An 11404-nucleotide genomic window follows, 5' to 3' on the forward strand; every position below is an offset into this window, starting at 1 on the left:
AGGAAACTGAGACCCAGAGGAAAAAAACTTGTCTAAAGCCATATAACAAGCAACTGAGCAAGGATTCAAATACGCAAAACCTCTGCTCTCAACCATTTCTATCAAACTGCATCTCCAAAAAAAGGGAAGAAGAATCCTGGCTATAAAAATAAGAGCTTTCAAAATAGTTAATGGAAAAATGACTTTATCACTCCTAGCACACTGAGAAATGTGAGATAACCATACCAGAGGCCCAGCATCCCATGAATATCTGTCTGTCCTGGCCTTGTGATGTTCTCTTTGACAGCTGGCTACAGAGTAGGTAGATAGAAACTCATCTTCATAGAGGTTTCCATAGAAAGCACAAGCTCACACCATCTGTTTGCTCTCTGGGGGGGCTTTCTCCCACCCAGACACACTTAGGTGGCTCATTCTCTTAGTAGCAAACTCAACTTCCCTTTTCTTCTTTCCTTCCCACAAGTTTTTTTCTTCAAAGAGAAAACTGGGTTCAAAGTCCTGTTCTTTAGGCACTATCTGCATAATTTTCTCCATCTTTGAAGCAGGTCCAGTAAATAGTAGCCACTCAAAGGGCTGTTGTGAGGATGAAGAGTCAAGGAGATAGTGCAGGTCAAGGTCTTAGCACAATGCCTGGCCACGGTAAGCACCCAATAATTGTTAATTGTTAATAAAAATAGCAATAATACAACTAATACCAGATGTTGGAGTCAGTCAGCTGGCTTTCTCTTCACTGTTCAACTGGAATTTTAGTTAGCATATCATCAGCCCGGGGTGCTAAGACACAGAAAGACCAATATGGCCCTCAGAACTAAGGCCTAAAACGAAGGGTAATCTCTAGGAGTCAAGGACTAGCTTTATAAATTTTAGGCTAGGGGAAGAGGAGGAGTGAGGTTTCACAGGTAAACCAAAGCCCCTTTTGCTGGAGTGAGAAGTCTGTCGCCTATTTTGTTTATCTCTTCTCTAAATGTTTCCTCTCCCGCCTCCTGGGCTGTCTTCAAAACTCCTCTGTTTTGGTAGCAGCTCCTTACAAGTCTGCTGGAAACCACAGGAACTGGCCAACTGCCCTTTCCCCAGTTCAAACAGCCGGCAGGAACAGTCCCAAGTCCCTCCTCTGGCCTGGGTCCCCACTGAGGTTTCTGCAACCTCCCTTTTAGTTGTTTCCTGACAAAGCACAGCTGGGGAGAGGGAGTCAACTCAGGCTGTGGGCCATGAGCTGAGCAGCCTCACTCACCTGCTTCCCATGGATCTCCCTGGCACCAGCAAAGCCCCTCACTTAGCCAGTCACTCTCATCTTTCATTTCACTCCAAAGCTCACACAAGCCATTTCTGGAGTGAGGTGAGCAGTAAGCAGAGATAAATAAATAGATAAATAAAGTTGGGCCATTATGTGCAAAGCTCTTGGATAAAGCACAGTTCCAGGAATCAAAAATGTGGATTCTAGTTCCAGTTCTTTCTGTGAACCCTTGGACAAGTCAATCCACCATCTTTGGGCTTTGGTGTTCTCATCTGAAAAATGAAGGAAAAGAATTACTGAACTCTAATGTCCATTCTGGAAAATCCCCAAACCATTCTCCAACTCAGCCCCTCCTTTTTTTTTTTTTAAATGTTTGTTTATTTTTGATAAAGGGAGAGAGAGAGAGAGAGAGAGAGCCCAAGTGGGGTAGGGAAGAGAGAGAGGGAGACAGAATACGAAGCAGGCTCCAGGTTCGGACCTGTCAGCACAGATCCCGATGTGTGAGCTCGAACCCACGAATTGTTAGATCATGACCTGAGCCGCAGTAGGACACTTACCCAACTAGGCCACCCAGGCGCCCTTCGCGTGTGCTTTTTAATCACAGTATGGGCTGGCTGCTAGCTTAGTGCCAAACTCCCGTTATAATTTTGAGACAAATTCAAGGTCATCACAGAAAACCAGATTCATTTGTTCTTCAAGAGTGTAAGTTCTATGATGGCAGGGACACATTATATTCCCGGCACCCTGCCCAGTGCCTGACACATGGTAATCTCGAAAAACATTTACAAAAAATAATTCTGTGTCTCCCTCTCTCTCTGCCACTCCCCCATTCGCATTCTGTCTCTCTCTCTCTCTCTCTCTCTCTCTCTCTCAAAAATAAACGTTAAAAAAATTAAAAAATATATATGCAGGCCATGTGGCTTTATTTCCTCCTTTTCAACTTAAAGTGCATCTTATTAATTCATGCATTCATTCATTTACTGAGCTCCCACTATGTGTCCAGCACTGCATCCCACTGCAGTATAACTACCTGGGATTTGAATGAACTTCTGTGACTACTTATAAACAAAATAACTGGTGACTAAGAAGGGGAATTAAAAGCAAGGAGAAATTCCTCAACATATTAATGAGAGAGTTAGCTAAGAAAGAAAGGACTTCACTGTTCCCATCCCAGGGACTTCTGATAGCCAGCATTCTCATAAAAGTTGCTTTAAACAGCTTCACACTTTCAAAGCCAAAATTAACACCACACAATGAAAGGTCCCAGATAAATTCAGAAGGTAAGAGCTGAGCCAGGGAGGGTCTCCTATTTACTTAAAGAGAAAACCTCAAAGCCCTCTCTAGTCTCAACACAGCTCCCCCACCCTCTGTTAGCCACCTCATCCACCAGCCACCTCCCTTGGGGACCCCGCCAGGTGGCTCTGGCCCAGCCGAGCCTCAGCCCCTCCCTCAGGTGAAGCCATTCTCAAATTAAATCACAAAGAGGAGCAGCCAGTCTGCAATGATCTGTGTTTATTTAGTAAATGGGTTGATTGCCCTCATTTGTGGAGATTAAGAGTTAATTTCCCAACGCAAAGAGAACAGATTTCTCGAAGGGCAGCCCCAGATAATTAAGAGGAAAAAACAAAAATTCAAATACCCCCAGCCCCGCCCCTTCCCATCCAGCTCTGGCCTTTCCTTGGCCTTTCCTGCCAGGTAGCCACAGCCTCCAGCCCCCCACCCCCAGCCAGCTTCACTGGGGTTCTGACCCAGGGGAGGAGGATTTGGTAAACAAAGGCTTAGGAATTCTTTAGGCCCCTTTTAAACTGACATCTGGCAAATTTGAGATCACATAACAGTTTCTCTCTAACCCCTCTCCTGGCTTTGAAAGGCAAATGTTTTGAGGTTTGTGTTCTCTCCCATTCACAAAGTTTTTAATCAAGTGGAGTCAAACCACTTTGTCTACACCTTAATTGAAGAGCCTGGCTCTAGAGTTTAAAGTACTATTTTACAATAATAGGGAGAAGGCTGGAGAGGGAGAGGGGACTGAGTGGAAATGTGAAAGAAAAGAAAAGCAATGGGCAAGTGGCTCTCGAGGGGCATACTCATTGCACTGCAGGCCTGGCCTTCTTGGCACCCACTGGGCACACATAGCCAGCCCTGAGCTTCCTCCGTGCCAATCATCAGGATCTGGGATGAGACCGGCTCAGCTCTGTTGGGTAACGTCAACACGAAAAAGCCTCTAGCGTGGGAAATCCTGATCCAAGTGAGAAACCCCCAAAGAGTCATAGGTTCTTAGAGTTGGGCCAGATCACAAAGCCCAGTTTCCTTGCTTTACAGATGCAGAAACAGGCCCAGAGAGGTTAACCAACTTGCCTGAGGCCAAGAGGTTAGTGGTGGGACCAAGACAATCACAATTCTTTTAATTTCCCTGGCTATCACTGAGCTCTTTCCTCTGTTTGATCCTTGAAGAGAGAAATGCACCACATACGTCTCAAAACAAACTTTCATATACTTGGGAAGACAGTTAAATGTCTTCATAGATAATTCCTACATTGCAACATTTTACAATCACTCCTTCATTCAATTACAGCAACTCTGTCAACTGTAGTCCTAGGAGGTGTCTTCTCAAATTCTTTATCCAGGCCGTTGAACAAGATGAAGGTGGCTCCAAGACTGAGTGTTGCTAGCCAACCCTGAATGCATCCCTCTCCTGGGATGACGGTGGTCCTTGGAGATCAGCCTTCAGCTGCTGTGGACCCATCCTCCAGGAGAAAGTCAGAAGAGACCTACCTGTGTTTTCATGCTTTCCCATGCCCTGGCACTATGGTTAGTGAGATTCTCTCTAGTTACTAGTAATAGACAAAGCAGTCAGGTGGCTTCATTAACGGGGATGGTAGGATACCAAGGGAAGGAGCTAAGAAATCATTCTTGTAACCTGGTCTTGTCTTCTCCTTTTGAAAAAGGTGTTCTCTACTCCTTCCTTTCTTTCTTTCTCTTCTAGCATTCCACTAGGAGGTCATTGCTATCCTGCTTTCCAACTACTGCTCCTGTCGTTACCATCTAATTGCTCTCTCTCCACACCTCACTGCCTCATGGCTCTTGTTTCCTCCAAGTTTCTACTGCTTCCTGTTCTCTGCTTGTTCCTATTTCATCGGGTGTTTCTCAGCTTCTGCTGCTATATTTTACACTTAGACTCTCCAAATGAAAGAAGCTGATTGGGCTACCACTCTATAGTGGGCACACTGGTTGGAAAGAGGTCCCATGCCAGACAACTTCATGGCTAGGTCAGATGCTTGCCTATTTCCGCCTTAATCATCTGAGGTGAGGGTTCACGTGGTATAAGGAATACAAGGATGGCAATGTCAGTCTGAGAAAATACCGTAAATGAACTGTGGGAGTAGAATTGTTACATTTTGGAATAGCCACCATTAACTTCTTGAGACTTATAAATAAGATCAGAGACCCAACATCACATCATCCAACCTTTTATCCAACCACCTCTCTCTCTCTCTTATTCTCTCTTGCACTCACGCACACACATACACACACACACACCTCACACACCTCATCCTCCCTTATGCTTCTCATTATTCCATCTTTCAGTTCAAAACATAATCAAGTAAAGTAAGGACTTTACACAAGACTAAAGATATTATACAAGGCATCAATGGCACAATACACTGCTTTACAATACAAGTCAAGGTCAGTAGTTCTCAAACCTGTCTAATTCAAAAGAATCACCTGGTAAGCTTTTAAAAATTAAACTCCCAGGGTGCATGGGTGGCTCAGTGGGTTGAGCCTCCAACTCTTGATTTTGGCTCAGGTCCTGCCCCCAGCGTCATGAGATTGAGCCCTGCATCAGGCTCTGAACTGGGCATGGAGGCTGCTTGAAATTCTCTCTCCCTCTCTCTCTCTCTCTCTCTCTCTCTGTCCCTTTCCCTCACTTGCACTCTCTCACTCTCTCTCTGAAAAAAAAAAATGTTTAAAAGATTTAACTCCTAGGGTGCCTGGATGGCTCAATCAGTTAAGCATCCAACTTCGGCTCAGATCATAATCTTGCAGTTTGTAAGTTCAAGTCCCGCACTGGGCTCTGTGCTGACAGCTCAGAGCCTGGAGCTTGCCTTGGATTCTGTGTCTCCTCTCTCTCTGCCCCTCTCCTGTTTGTGCTCTGGCTCTCTCTGTCTCTCAAAAATAAATAAATGGTTAAAAACAATTTTTTTTTAATTTAATTTGCCAAGTCCAATGCCACAGATTCTGGCTCAACATGTCTGAGATGGGACCTAGGCTTCTGAATTTTTTTTTTTTTAAACTCCTTAGGTGATTCTGATGACTAGCAAGGACTGGCATCCATTGCTCCAGCTCCATCCTCACGCTTCTTGAAGGTTCCCTAGGGTCTGTCATGACTGTTGTGAGTCTTGTTCCTGTAGCTTCTCCTCTTAGTGCTCTGCTGAATTTCATGGCCTGCCAAGATGCTCTAATGGGAAGAGCCTGACACACTGCCAAGTTTCCCACCCACCCTAGTAGAATAGGAGCAGTGCCCCCACATCTCCTAATCTAGATCCCCACTCGCTCAGTTTCAGCAATGGAAATTATACTGCTCCTTGAAATTTTAGGGAAAAAAACAGTACACATTACCAAGTGGGTTTGAAACCTGTAAAGATATAATACTCAGGGTTGTCATAACCAATCTGGGCTTGATATCCCAAGCCTAGAAATTCTGGTGCTTCTCTAAATTTTAGAATGGCTTTTGATAAGACATTGAAAAGGACAAAAATGAGTGACATACCACGAAGACATCAACTAGTACTTCTGTGCAAAGTGAAAAATGTTATATAAATCTAGGTCTTAAGTCCAGACTTTGCTTCTCTAAAAAGGAGCTTCTACCTAGAAATTTGAAGAATTATTATAAAATTAAAAGTAGTGTACCTAATACAACTGGTACTTTACAAATGAGAATCATTCTCTTAAAAATGTAACTAATTTAGGGGCACCTGGTTGGTTCAGTCGGTTAAGCCTCTGACTTCAGCTCAGGTTATGATCTTGTGGTTTGTGAGTTTGAGCTCTGCATCGGGCTCTGTGCTGACAGTCAGAGCCTGGATGAAGCCTGCTTCAGATTCTGTCTCCCTCTCTCTCTCTGTCCCTCCCCTGTTCATGCTCTGTCTCTCTCTCTCTCTCAAAAACAAACAATGGAAACAAAATTTTTTAATGTAACTATTTTATTTTATTTTAAAGTTTATTTATTTATTTTGGGGACAGACCGAGACAGCATGAGTGGGGGAGGGGCAGAGAGAGAGAGAGAGAGTGGGGAGACAAAGAATCCCAAGCAGGCTCTCTTCTGCCAGCGCAGAGCCAGATGCGGGGCTCCAACCCACGAAGCTGCATGAGATCATAACCTGAGCCGAAACCAAGAGTCTGACGCTCAATCAACTGAGCCACCTAGGTGCCTCTAAAATGTCACCATTTTGATGCTCGAAATAATCTGAAGAGAATAAATTCTATAAATCCAGCAGTGTGCTAAAGTCAGCTCTTTGAGGCTTGTGAGAGCTGATTACCTTCATCTTTTCCAAACTCCAAGTTCAGTGGTACTATTGGCTTGAAATGAGCCATGTTAGCAGTATTGACACCATGGAAATTGGCAAATGTACAGATCAGGGCTATTTCTTTGGAGAGTTGGTCATTAAACATTTATCAACATACTACTAATAAAAAGTCACAACTTTAGCAAAGAGCCAGAGCTCCAAAATATGCCCCTAACTTGGTCTTTTCTATTATTTCTATGATTTGCCTCCATATAACCAAACTAGGATTTTGCTGTCATGATTTTTTTGCTCATAGATCACAAAGCATTGTATAAATATTCTCTCATTAATTCTCACAGCACACTGGGAGAGCAAGAGAGGTTAAGTGACTTGCCTGAGGCATGGCAGGAAATCAATGGTGAAAGGCAGAATGTAACCAGTCTCTACTAACCACCTCTGCCTCCCTTCTTACAGGTCAGTACTGTGCAGACTGGCATTAAACACATAGGTAGCAATTACCAACAGTGCTCTTACTTCATAACCCAAATAGCCAAAGTCTCTCCCTAAAGACTACAGTCTACATGTTCTGTTCTTGAGTACAGATTTGACTTCCTAGAATGGCCCACCCTCTCCACTTGGAGGTTTTTCAGGATTGCTGATGGTCTTCTATTAATCAACTTCCTCCACATTCTTTCTCCCTCAAGTCCAATGGCATATATTTGAAAAAATGGTTGCTAGAATAGGTTTCTGTTGTAACAAATGCAAGTAGCATCAAAACCAATCAACATGTGCTTTTAGTTGTGAACCTTTCTCTGGACTGCCCAAGAGCAGAGACCCAAGAGTTGCTTCTCTCTGTGGCCCCATCTTCGTAATACTTTAGGAATGAATGAATAATCCTTACGGTAAACTGTCTCTAAAATGGCTCTTAATGATTCTCACCCTCCAGTGGGTTTTAATGCCCCAGAGAAATCCCAGCTACCCCTTGAGTGTGGGTAGTCCTACTAACTTGCTTCTAATGAATAGAATATGGCAAAAGTGATGGGATGTCACTTCTTTATTTTTTTAATGTTTATTTTTTTTTTTTTGAGAGAGAGAGAGAGTGAGCAGGGGAGGAGCAGAGAGAGGAGACACAGAATTTGAAGCAGGCTCCAGGCTCTGAGCTGTCAGCACAGAGTCCAATGCAGGGCCCGAACTCACAAGCCATGAGATCATGACCTGAGCCAGAGTCGGACGCTGAACCAACTGAGCCACCCAGGCATCCCAGGATGTCACTTCTAAGATTACAGAAAGACTGTGACTTCCATCTTGATTGTCATCTTCTCTCCCTCTTGCTCTCTCTCCCTCCCTCTTTCTCACAGCACCTGTTCTGGGGGAGCAAGGTGCCATGTTATAAGTGGTCTTATGAGAGGCCCACAAGGCAAGGAACTGATGTCTTTGGCCAACAGCTAGTGAGAACCTGAGGCCTGCCAATAGCCATGTAATGACCTTGGAAATGGATACTCTGAGGCCTGCCAATAGCCACATGAGTGACTTTGGAAGTGGATCCTCCTCCAGTCGAACTGTGAGGTAACTGTAGCCCCACCAGCGCCCTAATTGCAGTTCCATGAGCAATCCCAAGCCAGAGGGCCAGGGGACCCAGCTAAGCACATCCAGGTTCCCAATACACAGAAACTGTGAAATATTAAGTGTCTGTTGTTTTAAGCTGCTAAGTTTGGGGGTGATTTGTTATACAACAATAGATAACTAATGCAAGCCTCAAGCAACAAGAGAAATGGTCAAACAGATTGAATGATATGAATCATCTCTACTGGGTGGGGACTAGCACATTTATCAGGACTTCAGCATAGACTTCCTTTTATTCAATCTAGACATCTCTCACTTTTATTACACTTGAAAGTCTGCTTAGAGTAAGAACATTCCCATTCTGGGAATGATCCAACACCCCAAACTAAAATGAAAGGAATTCAATGGCAATCTGGCAACTTGAAATTCCAAGTCCTTAACGTTATAAAGTCAAAAATTGGTAAAAGAGAGGCCAAAAGGAACATACAGGCTAAAAGCTGCCCTTTCTCGTCTTGCATGAGTAATTCTTGCAGCTGGAGTTTCACTACAACCACAGACAGGATAGTGGCACCATGAAGGTGGCCATTTGCTAATCTGGCCTGACATCAGAATGTAATTCGACTAGATAAACCTGGGACTTGGCCAAGATAAGTAGCATTTAAATAACTGGATCCAATGAATACCATCACTTTTCTGTAAGACCATATGACTATGATGTGAAGAAATAAAAGCCTTTGTTATTTTAAAGGGCAGGGACAATTGGAAGTTTTGCAGCAGACAGTTACAAAATTTTCCACCCTTAGCTCTCCAAAGATGATACCAGTTAGTGGCTTTGGGAGTTGGGTGTGGAAAGAGTTGCTTGGAAAAGAAAATTAAATTGATCCTGGAGAGAATATGAACCAATGTTACTACATTTACCGTAGAGCCTAACACATACTATTTATTTAGCCCCCTACATTGTGAACCTCCTTTTCGGATCTACTCTCTTTTATTACTTAGCTCTTTGAAATCATAGCATTCTGTATCAGGCAAGGCATGGACAGCTACCACACCCCTCTCAGAAACAGCAAATCCTTATTTTTCAGAATAATTTTGGAGTAGGTTTTTAAAAATCATTTTAAAAAACAAAATACTCTCCAAAACAATTAATCTTTGCTTTTATGCTTTTTGCACTTGTTTTCCTGGGACAGAGAAACAAGACATCTGTGATGCTTTCCATTGGGATTGGCTTTCTGCATCTTATGCATAGACTGTTTTTAAAATATTCCATTCACCCCTTGTAATTTCTTACAGGGTTCTCCTTTTTTCTTTCTAAATAATTATCCCTATTACCTTTCATCAGCAAGCTGTCTGGGGCTATAATATGGGAAGTAAAAACTCATCAACTAAACTGGTTTTAGCTGTATTTGAGATACAGTATTTTATCCTGTCGGTTTTCATTTTATTTGATGACAGTGCTTGCAATTTCTCCCTCAATAAGCAAAGATGACTTAGATCAGTGGCCTGATGAATAAGCATGAAAATTTGATTTAGAAAAGGAGGATATCCAGAAGCTCACAGAGAGAAAAAAGGATTTCCAACCCCCTACCACACACACTTTAAATGACAAAGCAAAGCAGCAGCATTGTCTTTAAACAACATCTTTCAAGGCAGTATCAATGCTCCCCAATGTTAGGTAGTAAGAATAATAATTGAGAAATAAAAAGAGGAGCTTTAAAAAAAATACAAGGAGGGAATAAACTGTTTTTTAAAGCAAATGTCATTAATCCTTTGTATTACCTTGAGGCAGATAACCCAAAAGAAAACCAATAAGGTCCTGGGTGTGCGAAGGAAACTGATGTTTTGGAAGAAAAAAATATAAGGACTTCTGTTGAGGGGCGGATGGAGAATGTGAGCAGTCTAACATCATGGCCCAAATGATTCAGCTCCCCAGATCCATTAACAAGAGTGGGAAACGACAAAGAATTGTGAAATGGAAGGTAAGATGCTCAGTAAACTTCAGTAATAGAAAATAAATAAAAGAAAAACAGAGGAAACCGAAGTCCCCCCACGGAAGGGAACCCAATTAATTGTCTTAGATTTCAGAACCATTTTTTAATTGCTGGAGAAGAAGCTCACGGGAGGCAGCAGAGGCAGGAACTTCTGCAAATAAACAGCCTGATCAGAAATCCCTCAGGGTTCCAGCGCCTTGGACCTGAGACTGGCAGAAGGAAAGGCTCAGCCAGGAGTAACGTTTTCTTGAGCACAGTATTGACCCGTGTGTGTGCGTGCCTGTGTGTGTGTGTGTGTGTGTGTGTGTGTGTGTGTGTGTGTGTGACGGTGAGCGAGAGACAGATTTTTCCTTTCTCAACATGTCAGTTTCCTGCACGGGAATTCATGATATTCTTTGCTGCCCAGAGAGGAGAGCCTCCACCACCACCCACCCCCCTCCCCCCAGTAAATTCTGACTTCGCCGGAACTAACCGGAGAGCGCACGGGAGCGCCAGTGCGGTGAGCAGGGCGAAGCTTTGACCGGGGAACAAAAGATTGCTTGCCAATTAGAAAACGCCACCGGAGAACACGTATAACCTCTCTTTGTGTTTTGAAAACTCCTTAATTAGCAAATCCCCTGGTTTCTAATGCGCATTAAAACTTTTCTACGCACATTTCAACTAGAGGATCAAGTCGTTGCCTCTGCATCGTGGAGGGGATCCCGAATGGCCACATGCCGAAGAACTAAGGAAAGCACCGCAATCGAAGGCTCACTTTAAACCATACAGAGTGTTCCTGGGGATTCAGTCTCAGGTACTTTTATAACCATTCCCCCACAACACTGTCTTAGTTTTCTCATAACCGCACTAAAACCATACCAGATTTCTAGACTTTGAGCCGTACGCGCGGGAGAGATGGCCTGGGGGCCCGGGTCCCCCACGCCCGCCGCTCCCGGGCCCCCACTCCTCGGTGGGGTCTGCACTTCCTCCCGCCTTAAGTCGGCCCCCTCCTCCCGACTCCTATTTCTCCACGCACGCGGCCCCTCCTCCTTTTTACAGCCGGGGAGAGGGAGTGAGAGAGATTGTGGCCTCACGTGGTCGGTTTGGGTCTGGGGAGAAAAAAGCGATCTGCGAGACGC

This window comes from Prionailurus bengalensis, chromosome C1, assembly GCF_016509475.1.
Source record: "Prionailurus bengalensis isolate Pbe53 chromosome C1, Fcat_Pben_1.1_paternal_pri, whole genome shotgun sequence".
In the NCBI taxonomy this organism is placed as follows: Eukaryota; Metazoa; Chordata; class Mammalia; order Carnivora; family Felidae; genus Prionailurus; species Prionailurus bengalensis.